Source organism: Lithobates pipiens, unplaced genomic scaffold (assembly GCF_037356315.1).
Source record: "Lithobates pipiens isolate NorthernLeopardFrog02 unplaced genomic scaffold, aLitPip1_a1.2 Scaffold_13, whole genome shotgun sequence".
Taxonomy (NCBI): domain Eukaryota; kingdom Metazoa; phylum Chordata; class Amphibia; order Anura; family Ranidae; genus Lithobates; species Lithobates pipiens.
In genome coordinates this window covers 409,650,981-409,666,266 of record NW_027507718.1, presented here as the reverse complement: position 1 = coordinate 409,666,266, position 15,286 = coordinate 409,650,981, and positions in this window count along the sequence as shown.

Below are 15,286 nucleotides of genomic sequence, written 5' to 3'. Positions count from 1 at the left end.
GGCATCCAGGGCACTGGGCATTACAGGCCATCCCTCAGACCTGAGACTACCATACAGCACTGTGCAGCATTACAGGCCTCCTTAGACCCACCGTCCAGAGCACTATGCACCATTACAGGCTTCCATTTCAGACAACTCATCCCAAAATTCATACAAAGGTAAGCACAGTACACTTAACCCCACTACACACAGTCTTTTCTATGTACATTTTTAACAAACTTTCTTGCAGTCAGTTTGCATACCTTTTGTTATTCTGAAGTAATAGCTGTTTGTTTGTCAGGTTGTGCAAAGTCACCGAATCTTAATGGAATTGATTTCATAATATTTCTCAGCTGTTGCTTTCCCAGAATTGAAGTATCTCACCAAAATATATATAGAGGGATGTGGTCACTGGGAGGGGCACTGTCAATAATTTTCACATGGTACAGGGCATCTAAAGGCCTAAGGCTGAAAGTACAATCAGAATAACTTTTTTTCCCTAATTCAACCCCACAGATACATAAAACCTCTAATGACGGGCCAAGTCAAGCCAGTGCACAACCACAGTAAACTATTTGCACTGCTCTTTTAAGTGTTTCAAAATACAAAATTGACTCTAAGGAACAACAGGCTACTGGGGCCAGGGAAAAGGCCATAGCAAAATTGGATTGTGTGCATCGGATTACCAATCAGACTGATCTGCTGCTCTATGCTGCCTGTTTGCGGAGATGCTCTGCCTGGGTCTTCTGCAGCATTTTGAAAGAAACCCAAAGACTATCTGCTTTGATGTGGATGATGCTTTTTCCACTTCCTGTGATTTTTCAATATTCTCCTCTTCTTACACATCATCTTCGTTTAACACTTCTTAATACATCATTCTTTTAACACTTGCCTCCATGCACCAGACGAAACCACACATGGTGTCTGGTCCAACATCTTATGGGAATACATGAGATACAAATAAAGTGGAAAAATACTAAAGATACACCAGTAGAGCAAACAGCCCCAAAGTCATTTATTTCATCTCTATTTGATAATTGACTGTAGTGTCATCATGTAAAAGAATAATAAAAATGGCTCATTGCAGATCATTAATTTTGGAGTCATAGTCACTTTCTGTCATGAAGGAGTCTTCCTCCCTAGAGCTGGGTGGTTCTTCTGCTGCAGCTCCTGTGGTTTGTTTAAATGCTGCCACCATATTACTTTTATTACTATTGTTCTTCTGCTGCTGCTGTGGTTTGTTTAAATGCTGCCACCATATTACTCAAATTACTATTGATATAAAGCTTAGGATCCTGAGAGACGCTTTGAGATACATCTACCATGGGCTCATATCCTCCGAAGTCTTCTTAGCATCCGATTGGACTATCTACAACTTACCATCTGGTTCCATGTTTGGATCCCAAGCGTTTTTGACTCAACTGTCGTAAGACTGATGAGTCCATCTTCTCTGGTAAAAGTATTCTACCCACCTTTTATATTACTTCAGACAAGCTGATACACTTGGTTTCATCTGATCAGTGGATTCCCAGATTTCCCTGTGAGGAATACCTACCACAACATTTGTGCACTATTCAATATATGTGGACTTTTTATCTCTGGGACTCACTTATTTAATCATTAATGGTTTTTAGTATTCACAGTTTTCACATTTGTGTATATACCTTATTCTGGTTTTGTTTTATCATGATAACATTATTCTTTATATATTGATTTGTTATCTAATTCAGCACTACACTATTTTTTGCTTTATATTGGTTGAACTTTGTTTGTTTGAAGTGTTGGCAGCTGTTGCAGAAAATAATTTTTCTTTGTGTTGATTTAGTATAGCGCGGTGTTTTTCCCCTTTTTGCATATAAAATACTCAATACATGTTAGAAATAAATAGAAACAGAGGTTACATTTTTCTGCTGACAATGTTTTGCCAATGTGATCTGCGTTAAATCTATACTTTTTTTTTCGCTAATGGCATCATTACTCTAGAAATGTGTTCCCTATATACAATTATGTGGATAATGCATTTCTGCATAGCACAGATTAAATGGAAGCTTATGTTGGACGGGCTGCTAAAGTTTATTTTGGTTAGATACAACATGACAGGGCTTATAAAAATAAAATCACACTGGCTTTATATGCAAGCATGATAATAATAACCGCCTTTGGTACTGAACAGAGGTGAACTGTGCATAGCTGTATTATGCCTCATTATTGGATGCAAGGTTACATAGCTTAAAAGGAGGTCAGTCTGGGGGCAAAAACTGAATTTATTAGAGGTAATGTTTCACTAAATATTAAGATATGCAGAGGAAAAGTTATTGAAACCGTCCAAGTGGTTGATATGCTTGAATTGAGCCAGATAGTTACTATAGTCAATATATTTAATACATTTTACAAGGTTGTTCATAGCGAAAAATTAGTTTTTGGATGGGCACTTTCCAAACTTTTAACATGTTCCCTAACCTGTTATTGAGCCCTTTAACAGTTTAGTTATTGGTTAAGTCAGGCCATTTAAAACTGATCTGTGACTAGGCAAAGTATGGAAAGCAAACAATATCTACCTAAGGTTTTTTTTATTTTGCTTGAAAATCCAAGCATAATAGAAAAAGTAGTCATCTCATATACAGTAATTGTATGGACTGTGTATGCAGCATGACTGTTTCTGTAAACCCCACATAATACTAGCTTGATCTATCAAAGTAGTCTGCATGAATGTAAGGGCAGCACCTAGGGTTGGGGTACCCAGTCTGGGAGAGATCACCCAGGTTGTAAATTGTCTTGTATATTATATTTAGATTAGCAGTAATGACAATAAGCTTACAAACTTTCAATGTGATAAGTATCATGTGAGCAGTAATGATATGAGGATCATGTACAATCGGTTGGATTTGAGTGAAGCAAACAACATGGTTTGACTATATTTGGATTTTAAAAGGGATAAGGGAGAAAGGGACTCAAGAAGATCTGATATGTTGGTCCTTAAGGAATGCTGAATGTACCTTCGTTCCACCAGTCCACCCCTAATGGGAACAAACTGTGGACAGATGGGGGCACATCTGACAAGTCAAAGTATAGGACAAGTCCTAGGGTGGAAGTATGGCAACTGGGGTAGGAATATATTAGGTAAGAAGGGAACCATGCTACGGGTACTACAGTCTATTGTTACACATCAGTTACGAAATTAAAAGTAATAATCATCCACGTAGGATGGGGGGGAGGAGTCTCCCAACATGGTGGTACGCCCCCTCATCAGGAAGCCCTCAAAGTAGGTAAAGAATTGAAAGAATATAATGGAGTGAATTATCAAGGCATTAGTAATGAATCATCGAAGTCTGGGGGAGGGTAATGCTTAACCCAGGGTTGCCATATTTTTTCGAATTTCTTCACTTTATCGGTTTTGATGGCAGTCATTTTATAAGGGCCCTATTCATCCTGAGTTTTGCTTCAACCACAACCAAGGTCTGTGATTTCCATGCTTTGGCTATAGTTTGTTTAGCCACAGTGGTAAGTTGGATTAGTAATCAGAATTGATTATGAGTAAGCTCTGCTGGTTTCAGGTTTAAAAGGACAGGAGGGATATTAGTCTCTAAGGCTTTGGATGCCATAGAGAAGATTATTTTCCAGAAGTCTTGGGCCACCGGAAAGGGTGACTGGGGATGAGCAGGCTCGGAAACAGTTTCCTGGATACGATGGGACATATTTTGCAATTCTCGCAGGAACAAGGTACCAACGGTCTAGGACTTTGAAGTTAGTTTCAATTACCGAGCAATTATGGGAGGAGGGTATGGTAAAAAGTCATATAGCAGATCAGTCTGCAGTCTGCAATCTCGAACATGTGCTCCATGTCTTGTGCCCATTTAATGGTGTAGGAATGTGGGGCATTGTTGGGGATATTAGTCAGGTGTTGATATAGGGTCGATATTAGTCCTCTGGTGTGTGGGTCACTTTTGTAGATGTGTTCGAATTCGGTCAGCTGGTTCAGTGGAGAGCCAGCTCTGAGGAATAGGGTATAGGCATGGGGTATATATTTTTAATTTGCAGATAACCTAAGAGTTCTGATCTAGGTAGTCCAAAGGTCTCGCATAGGGTAGGAAAAGTCTGAATTTTGTTATGAGAGGTTAGTTGGTGGAGTCTAAATAGATTTGCCGTAGACCATGACGCAAATGCAGTCAGATATTCCCAAGCTAGGTAGAAAGCTGGGTTTCTGAGAAAGGATAGGAAAGGATTATGAGGGGATTGGAGATTGCGAGCATCCCTGAATTTGTCCCAGATGGTCAGGGAATGCCTAGTAACAGGATTGGAGATGCAAGTTCTATCTTTAGGTTGTAACCAAAGCATGTTCGCTACCGAAGTCAACTGATTCACTAGCAAACCATAGTGGCATTTCATCTGTCGTGTGATACTTGGGAAGTTGGACAAGCCTAGTAGTAAGATGAGAAATTGGGAATGCCTAAGCCCCCACTTAGTTTGTGGAGAAATAGGGTAGCTTTCGGGATACGAGGCTTGGTGGCCCCCATACAGTATGTAGGACCTTACTCTTCGTTGTGTTAGGCGTAAGAAGTAGGATGGTAATGAGATGGGGAGAACTCTGAACAGATAGAGAAATTTAGGCAGAATTGTCATTTTCGTGGCATTGACTCTACCTAGCCAGGATAATGGAAGGGAGGACCATTGTGTCATGAAATTAGTCACCTGTCTCAATAAAGGTAAGTATTTCTCTGTAAAGAGGTTGGATAACAAGGCTGTAAGTTGTATCCCCAAGTAAGGGAGTTGATGAGTCACCCAATTGAATGGCAGGGAGGACCTGGCCTATTGGAGCTCTGATTGTGATAGGGAAATGTTGAGTGCGTTAGATTTCTTGGGGCTGACATGTAGTCCAGAGATCTGGGCAAAGTTATCCAATATAGCTAACAAATTTGGGGCGGAGGTGTGAGGATGTGCCATGAAAATGAGGATGTCACCCGCAAAAAGACATAGCTTATTTTGATGACCACCCAGTTCTATCCCTTTGACATCAGGGTCTGATCTAATCAGTTGTGCCAAAGGCTCTATAAGTAAGGCACATAACAGCGAGGAGAGGGGGAATCCCTGTCTAGTGCCTCTTCTAATATCAATCATCGCTGATTTATAGCTTACATATTTGATGTAAGCCCGTGGGTCATTATATAGGGAGGAGACCCAGATTAGGAAGTGGTCCCCAAAACCCCAAAATTAAACAGTTTCTATAGGCTATGACATACAGGCAAAAGAGAAGTGGATATTTGTATAGTATCACATTATAATAGCTATAAACTCTCCCTAATAAATGGGAACAAGATTTGTTTTGGATGTCCATAGGGTGTACAACTTGGACCCAGAATAATTTAGGTGTCGTGACAACTTTTTGATTACACCACTATAGCATGCTTAGAGTAGTGGACCAGAGTATAATGAAACCCAGAGGATGTTTCAGCTACTTTTAAAAGTCCACGGTTAGGAGTTTAAATGGCTCAGCAGTGAAACCCACTAAAGTGATGGTTTGTTCAGCAGGCATGTGAGGCACAGTTCTGACATTCCGGACAAGCCTGTTGCACCCAATCTCTCAACCTTGGTCAGTAGAAATACCACCTAACATGGTGTCCTATGGTAGTTTGCAGGCAAACTTCCTGAGGAATCATGATCTGGTAAATATTCCACACAGTAGCTGGATAAGAGGATCTGCGATCTAAGTGGATTTAGGTGTCAGGACCTGGACTTGAACCCGGGACCTCCGCTGTGTCTGGCAATGAATCTTCTCTCTGAGCTATCTGAGATGCTGGACAGTTCCTTGTCAGATCCTTTTGACAACCCTGCCTTGTACCTTGATTTCAGCTGAACCTTGAACTCTTTGCTCCTCCCATGAACTTCCTGATATAAGCCATGTCTCTGCACTTCCTCCTTGCCAGAATATTGAGCTATCTCCAGCCTGTATCTCGCTCCCGTCTTCTCTGCTGCCATTTATATTTGCTACTGCTCCTTATCGACCCCTTGGCTTGTTGAATATTCTGTCACGATCAGGGGTCAGGCTCGAAGACCAATTGCTATAGCAGTTGCAGGATTACCACTAACCAGCAGGATAGGAACACAGGCTGTCACCCTGGCAGAAGACACAGGCTCACCTGAGGTGCGGAGTCTAAGTACTAACCGGTTTTCACCAGAGCTCCAGATGGTAGAGATGGATTTAGCTGCGTGTTAGTATCAGGTCGCGGTCCTCAGGATCGCCCCACCAGGAGGTGAGCAAGCTGGGGTTCAGTAGCGGATGAGCAGGTAAGGATCAAACAGAAGCGTGGTCAGAAAGCAAGCCAAAAGGTCGGTAACGAGTTGTTGCAAATTGGGATCAGGCAGAAGCGTAGTCGTAGAACAAGCCAAGGGGTCATAAAATCATAAAAATAATCAGAATTTTTAATATTTTGTTGAGAATCCTTTACTGGCAATGACTTCCTGAAGTCTGCACCCCCATGGACATTACCAAACACTGGGTTTCCTCCTTTCTAATGCTTTGCCAGGCTCTAACTGCAGCTGTCTTCAAAGTATGTGCACTTTCAGACCATATCCATTATCCACTTTAGCCCCGGACCATTTTCCAGCTAAAGGACCAAGCCCCTTTTTGTGATTCAGCACTGCATCGCTTTAACGGTAAATTGGGCGATCGTGCGACATGGCTCCGAAACAAAATTGACGTCCTTTTTTTTCCCCTCAAATAGAGCTTTCTTTTGGTGGTATTTGATCACCCCTGCGGTTATTATTTTTTGCGCTATAAACAAAAAAAGAGCGACAATTTTGAAAAAAACACATTATGTTTTACATTTTGCTATAATAAATATCCCCGAAAATATATAAAAAAACATTTTTTCCCTCAGTTTAGGCCGATACGTATTCTTCTACATATTTTTGGTAAAAAAAAAATCACAATAAGCATTTATTGATTGGTTTGCTCAAAAGTTATAGCGTCTACAAAATAGGGGATAGTTTTATGGCATTTTTATTAATTTTTTTTTTTACTAGTAATGGCGGCGATCAGCTTTTTTTTTTTTTTTTTTTTGCACTGATTACTGTAAAAATGTCACTGGCAGTGAAAGGGTTAACCACTAGTGGGCAGTGTAGGGGTTAAGTGTGTGTGTGTGTGTGTTTTTTTTTAACTGTAGGTGGGCTTTGCTTGGCGTCTGATGTCACTGATCGTCTTTCCCTATAACAGGGAACAGACGGTCAGTGACAGCCTCAGTAGGAAGCACGAGGAGAGGTTTCCACTTACCTCTCCTCGTTCTTCAGCTCTGTGAACTGATCGTGGGACACCAGCGACGATCGGGCCCGTGGGTCCCGCGGCCATGGTCACGGAGCTCAGGACTGGTTCAGGAGTAAGCCTGGTAAGCCTTTTATCTTAAAGAGGTGGTCCACCTTTAAAAAATATTAAAAGCCAGCAGCTGCTGACTTTTAATAAATGGACACTAGATCAATTGCTCGGCTATCGGCAGCTGCTGCCTCCATCCTCAATGAGGGAATCAGAAAGTGAAGCTCTGCGGCTTCACTTCCCGGTTCCCTACTGCGCGTCCTAACTTGCCCCCGCTATCTCCTGGGATGTCATTCAATATTGCACATACAATATGCTATATTGTATTATGTTAGTTGTATGTAAATTTTAGTAATTTCACTATTATTCAATACCGCATATTAGTTATAGTGATATTGCATATTGATCATTTCACATTTACACTTTATTTTCACATGCTGGTAGGCATTGTGTTATTATTCATATTTTCAGTTTAATTTAGTGCTGCACTTTATATTTTGCATTATTCTTTTGTGCCCGATATCTGGGTTACAGTGTTCAGCTGCTGATTTTTTAACAGAGTGCAGATATAATTTTTATATATAGTATTTCTCTGCAGAATTAATCCGGCTGCTTCTGTCACATCATCAATAAACACCAATGATCCAGTGCCCCTGGAAGCCATGCATGCCAATGCCATCATACTGCAACCACCATGTTTTACAGATGACCTTGTGTGCTTTGGATCATGATCTGTTCCAAGCCTTCTCCACACTTTTTCTTTCTGTCATTCTGGTACAGATTAATCTTAGTTTTATCCATCCAAGGAATACTTTTCCAGAACTGGTCTGGCTTTTTTAGATGTTTTTTAGATGTCTAATCTGGTTTTTCTATTCTTCAGGCTTATGAATGGTTTGCACCTTGTGGTGAACCCTCTGTATTTGGTCTTGTGAAGTCAACTCTTGATTGTAGACTTTGACAATGATATGCCCACCTCCTGGAGAGGGTCCTTCACTTGTCTGGATGTTGTGAATGGGTTTTTGTTTACCATAGAGGATCCTGCGATTTTCCACCACTGTTGTCTTCCGTGGACATCCAGGGCTTTTAATGTTGCTGGAGCTCACCAGTACGTTCTTCTTTCCTCAGAATTTTACCAAACTGTTGCTTTGGCCAACTACTATCTCTCTGATGGATTTGGTTTGATTTTGAAGCCTCACAATGGCCTGTTTCACTTGCATGAACAGCTCCTTCGAATGCATGCTGTTCACAGCAACAGATTCCAAATGCAAATACCACACTTAAGGCCCATACACACGATATGAAAATCGGAAGTAAAATTTCATTCAACGCACGATTTGCGTATTTTCAGATCGTTATTATGGCCCTTTCGACAGTCTATTCCAGTTTTTCATCAGACAAAAGCTGGATGTGGAGACTATAACATTTTTGTTGTACGTGAACTCAACGTCCAATTTTCGTTTAATTAGTATGGTTTTCGTACGAGGAAGACTACACATGCTCAAAACTAAAGAATACATACAAAACTAGTCAACACATTTCATCACTTCTATCTGAGTTGTATATCTAATGCCGCGTACACGCGGCCAAAATTTCCGATGGGAGCTTTTCATCGGATTTTCCGACCATGTGTATGCCCAGCGGTCTTTTTCTGTCGGCATTTCCGACAGTCTTTAGAGTGAGAGCCTGTTCTTAATTTTTCTATCAGATTTTTCAATCGTGTGTATGCAATTCCAACACACAAAATTCTGAAGCATGCTCTGAAACAATTTGACGCATGCTCAGAAGCATTAAACTTCCCTTTTTATAGTGCTGTCAAACGTGGCGGTGTTATTGACCGTCGGATGTATGTGGCGGTGTTATTGACCGTCGGAATTTGGTGTGACCGTGTGTAGGCAAGACAGTTTGAGCGAAATTCTGTCGGAATTAAGACAGGAAAACCATCAGAGCTTTTTCCGACGAATTCCGATCATGTGTACGCAGCATAAAGTTGTATTCTGTCGTACGAGAATTTTTCGTATGGTGAGTAATCACTTTACTTTGAACATGAAACTAGTATGCAACAAAAAAAACGGAAGTTCGGTCATCCGAAAATCTGATCGTGTGTGCGAGGCTTTGGTATCAACTCCTGACCTTTTACCTGCTTAATTGATGAAGTAATAATGGAGCAGTAGCCCACACTTGGACATGAAACGGCTTTTGATTTGATTGTCCAATTACATTTGGTCCTTTGAAAAAGGCGGGGTGGCTGTTCTTAAAGAGGAAGTAAACCCTGATGGGTTTACTTCCTCTTTGTCTCCCTGTATAGGTAAAGCATAATGGGCTACTATGTTTAGGGGTAATAACTAATCTTCAGGCCCAAAATATTTTTTTTAAATATGTGCCACAAAAAAAACCAGCTCTGGCAACAAACAGGTTAAAGTAGGGTGACCAGATGTCAGGGGACAGTCCCTGGATTGAGGACACTGTCCCCGAACCAAGTCTGTCCCCAGTTTTGTCCCCGGATTTGACTTCAACAGGGGCTGGGGCAATTTTCAAAGACAGTCAGTGCAGAATAATAAAAAAAAATCTGAATTACACACCCCCTCTCCTACTACCTTAGGCTAGCGTATATTTTTTCCATTATCTGTGTCCCTTTCTGATGATGTGCTGGTCAGAGCGGACTATTTAGTCAGTTTCCAGCAGATGCCCATTCAGCTCCGCTCACATGTTCTTCTGCCTTGGTTCAAATCCTGGCCAGCCACCTGCCTGCTTATCTCCTTGCCTTCCTTGGCAAAGTCATTTTCCTCCGCTCCCCACCCAGTAGTAGCCGGGGGCCCAGTGAGTGATACCTGAGAGGCTGTGACTGTGAGGCAGCTGGCGGCGGCGGCGATGGGCAGAGAAAGGCTATGTAAACAAGGCAGTTCGCCATTCTGTCAGTGTGGAAGACATTGATCCTGTGTTCCTGCAAAACAGGTATAGGGATCTATGTCTTCCCTTAGTAAAAAGCACCTACCCCACAGTGAGAAAACACTTGTTAGGTACACATTTAACCCATTGATTGACCTAGATGTTATCCCCTTCCCAGATGTTATCCCCTTCCCAGCCAGTGTCATTAGTACAGTGACAGTGCATATTTTTAGTACTGATCACTGTATTAGTGTCAGTGGTTCCCACAAAGTGTCAAAATTGTCACTAATACTGTGTACACACGAGCGTAATTTCCGACAGAAAAAGTATTTTCATCGGATATTCCGATGATGTGTGGGCCTCATCTGACTTTTTTTTCTCAAATTCTGACGGATCTAGAAATAGAACATGTGTTAAATATTTCCAACGGAACCAATTCCTATTGGGAAATCCGTTCGTCTGTATGCTGTTCTGATGGACCAAAAACAACGCATGCTCTGAAGAAAGTACGAGAGGGCAGATATTTGCTATTGAACTTCCTTTTTCTAGTCCTGTCATACGTGTTGTACATCACCGCATTCCAGATGATCAGACTTTGGTGTGATCGTGTGTAGGCAAGACAGTTTCAGCGGAACGCCGTCGGAAAAGCCTTCGGTTTATTCTGACGGGAAAAGCGGTTGTGTGTACGTGGCATTAGTGCCCGATTTGTCCACCGCAATATCGCAGTCCCGCTATGAGTCACTGATTGCGGCCATTACTAGTAAAAAAAAATAAAAAAAATATGTCCCCGGATTTCATTTTAAAAATCTGGTCATCTTAGGTTAAAGGCTTGATTCACACCTATGCATTTTTAGTGCATTTTGCAGATTTGCACTACAGAACGTGTTCCATAGGAAACCATGTTAGATGGACTGTAGTGAAAATCTGCAACATGCAAAAAGCACTAAAAATGCATAGGTGCTAATCAAGCCAAAGGGCCGAATGTGGATTGCTTTTCCGTACAGGCGCTGATATTGCTGCTTTCTGAATGCGTATCTTTTAGCCTAGGTTCACACCAGGGCAGCTGCAGCACAATGTGCTTTTTAGTGTGTTTTTGTAGTTGCGCATTGTGCGTTTTTTCTGTATGAGGCTGAATTTTTTACACAAAATTCTGATGAAAACGTAGAATGCATGTATGTGCTATTTACATGTTATATACATTCGCTCCCACGGAAGGCTATGAGGGGGGAGCACTGCATGGGCACCAAACAAGTGCCTGCACCTCTTCAAAAATGTACTGATGTGAATGGGCACCACACAGAGTATTTCGATTTCCACTATCATGCAGGGCAGCTAATGCAGGAGAAAATGTACCGAGCCACTAAGAAAAGCCTACTGTTTGGCTCACATCACGGTGGCAGTGTATCTCCATTCACTTAAATGGGACACAATGTGATCTGGATGACAATACACACACATTGGAGGAAACTTCGCTGGTGAACAGTTTAAACTCAGGACAGCACAACCCAATCCTAACACAGCATGCTGAGGAGGGGGATACCAACCAGCCAATCACTGCTTTTCATCCACAGCACAGCACATGACTAGCACAACGACCTCGTGTCACGCGTGGACTCTCGCGATACTTCGTTTCCTTTATCAGACTGTGGGCGGAAGTCGCCCTTCCTTTCCTTACTGAGCGCGAGGTGAGTTGGTGTGTTAGTGCGGTTATCATAGAGTATACGTGGTGTGCAGGACAGGCAGCCTGCCCGCCCGAGTCCTCTTCTGTAGATACAACTAGAAGTGTGAGAGAGTACTAGTACGGTGGACGGGGGTCATGCTCCTAGGGCTCTTAGTAGAACAAAGTGAGCGGCATGGCTGGGCTTTACACTGGAGAAGCTGACTCTGTATAATTAAAACTGGTTTGCGGGCTGGGCTTTGTTCATACAGATGTAGTAATCTCATACATGTAAAACTCAAATATATATATATATTTATAATATAATATCTTGGAACCCATGTGTATTTTTTTTTTTTTCCCCCTTGGATGCCATAGAGCATAAAATGATAGGTGTTGCTTTTTTGTCACATGGTATTTGCACAGTTTTCTTTGGGGTGCTGGGTGTTTTTTTGTTACATATAATTATAATCCCAAATTTTGGCTAAAATATATAAGCTGTGATGAGTAAATGGATACTTGTCATGCTTTAAAATTGTGCATGCCTGTGGATTGGTGGCAACCTTTCATTGTCTGTCCATCCACTGTAAGCCTTTACAGGTTAACACGCTGAGGTGCTCAAATTGCCCATAAAATGCTGGGTGTTTTGCGGTCCTTCAGCGCCAGTTTTGTGGCATCAGCAGTGTGCTTTAATTTAAAACCGAAATATTTGCGGTGCATTTTAAGCATTTTGGCAGCACTTTCCATTCATTTCAAAGGATGGGTGTTTTTTGAGGCCTTTTTTTAAAGCGCCTCTGACCCCAGATCTCTCCTGTCCTTAAAAGGACGGTTTGATCCATTGATTTCCCAAGCCAGTAATGACCCAGTTTTGCCTCATAACAGAAGTGATAAAATGCTCATCACTTGGGTTTCTTAGTCTTTGGTGATCAGGGATGTTCCGCTTCTCAATCCTCCCAATGGTCAGCCGGCTGCATGCCTGGGCTCCCCTATGGGATGAGGGGGAACACACACTTCTGCTATCTGCAAAAGCGAGCTAGCGACTAATTGGTTGCAAGCTTCAACCCTGCATCGGCTGAAGTTAAAGCAGCATCTGCCTGACATTTTTGGGTAGAGCTGCACTGAAATTTTGTTTGACTCTACGGTCCGTCTTCATCTGATTTCTCTCCCCCCCCCCATAAGGGAGAGCGCCGCTCTGACAGGTCGGTCCTTGCAGTGTGCAGAGACAGACCTGTCTTGCTCAGCGGGGATAGACTGAGCAAACCTCTGCTGAGTAGAGCGGGCTCCATACACCGACACGTCCATGTGAAGGAGCCCTAAAAGGTGGAGTTTATGCACTTTTCCTGCAGTAAGGCCCCTTTCACACTGAGGCACTTCTAAACTGCCAGTAAAACATTTGAGCGTTTGTGAAGAGCTTTTCAGGTGCTTTTGAAGAGCTTTCCATTCATTTCAATGGGGAGTGGAGTTTTTTCACTGCACTGCCCTGTTTGAAAGCATTCATTGATTTTAATTTAAATAGTTTTTCGTGAGCTTTTCATGCGCTTTTTTTTAGCATAAAAGGGCCTGTGAAAGGGGTCTTATGGGGAGGTGTGTATTTGGTGCATTTTTTTAATAAAAATGTAGCAAGCAAGATTTTAAACGCCACATTGGAAGGGCACCAGACCAAATTGAAGACCTACATAGACTTTAAAGGGATGCATTTTTCTTGCGCTATAGGTGTCGCTACTGGCCGATAATAGGAATTTAAATTCTTATAAATTTATAAAGTCAAATATAATACAATTATGAAATATGTTAAAATCCTTTTTAATTTTTGGCCAAGTGCATCCTAAATTAAAAATTTTCGCACCAAAATTTCCATTTGGTGCACTTCTAAATTCAGATTCATATGGCGTTTATAAGCACCTCCTGAGGGCAGTGACAAAGTCCTTAAAGCATCCATTGCAAACAGGAAAGGGGCAGAGGAAGACCCCTTCAGTTAGGCCTCTCGTGCACACTGAGGGTATGCTCAGCTCTTCTGAATGCCTTTCTCTAGGCAGAAGAAAAAGCACCATTAGAAATGCACATAAAGCCATTTTTCAGGCACATTATTTGGGTGTTCATTTCTTAGGTCAGAATTTTAATTTACTATGGCCGTTGAAATGAATACTCAAGCTCTTAAAGTGGGGTACCCCCTAAAAAAAAAAAAAAAAAAAAAAATTAAAAGTCAGCAGCTACAAATACTGCAGCTGCTGGCTTTTAATAATCGGACACTTACCTGCCCCAGGGTCCAGCGATGCGGGGGAACGAAGCCCCCCCCCCCCTCGCTCCCCGCTCCGCTCGCGGCGCCGTCATGCATACTGTGGGCACCCGGCTGTGGCTTCACAGCCGGGCACCCTCTGCGCGAGCGGTGCAGGGCGCCGTGATACGCCGTACAGTCACCTGGGACACATGACAGGTCCCAGGTGAATGTGCGGCGCGAGGGGAAGTGATGTCACCAGCCCGGGCAATGAAGAAGGCAGACTACGAGGGACCCCCTAGCAACCGGTATTTAGAGGTGAGTAAAAAAATTTTTTTTTGCCAATTATTTTTTTTGGATTTTTTTTTTACGAATTTTAAGTAGCTTTATTTTTTTGGTGGCAACACCACTTTAACATGCTTTAGCCATGTCCAGGGTTTTTTCTCCTGCCTTTAACCGCCTATGTATACACGAACACACATGCTAACAGTGGGGTGTTCAGAGGCAGAAAACCTAAAATGGCATTTTAAGCTGCAGTGTGCATGAGGTGTTTACAGTGAAGGTCTGATTTAATAAATGGAGCTGCAGCAGACATGACATATCACCTGTCCCCATGTTGTATAGGTGTGAATGGAGCCTTAGTCCAAACATACAAGTCTCAAGTCTCGGCAGGAAACGCATGAGATTGAAACCATTAATGGGCAGTCTTGAATGGACCAAGTTGATCAACTTGGGTACAACCAGCCTGCCCAATTCACTTTGATTATTGCAAGTGGCTTCTATAGCTGCTAGCAATAATCTTGGTCTTCTCCCGGCAAGCAAAGCAATCCCCACTTGGAGAAGACTGTCTTGGAAGTAGGGATTCTCCTGTCAGCGGTGTCTGTTCTGGGGGGGGGGGGGGCGGCATCATGCAACCTTTTTTCTTGCAAACAGTGGCTGCAGGAAAGAAATTCAGTCTGTGGCCTGTCTTTGGGTCACAACATTTTTCTAAACTAGAAATGTTGGCATTTATTTAATGGATGGTAGTTGGTCAGAAAAATGCATAGCATGTGTTAGTGATTTTTAGGGTGCTCTGTTCCAGAACCATCACTTTTCAGTCCAGCAGTGGAAAATATGGTGAATTGGTGTTAAATGGAGCTACATTCAAGTCTTGTGGTATATCTGTAGTGTGATGCATGTTACTACACTGTTGTGGAATGAGAGGTTTGATGGAAACCAGGCCAGAGGTGCAGCGGGCTGGATTGTT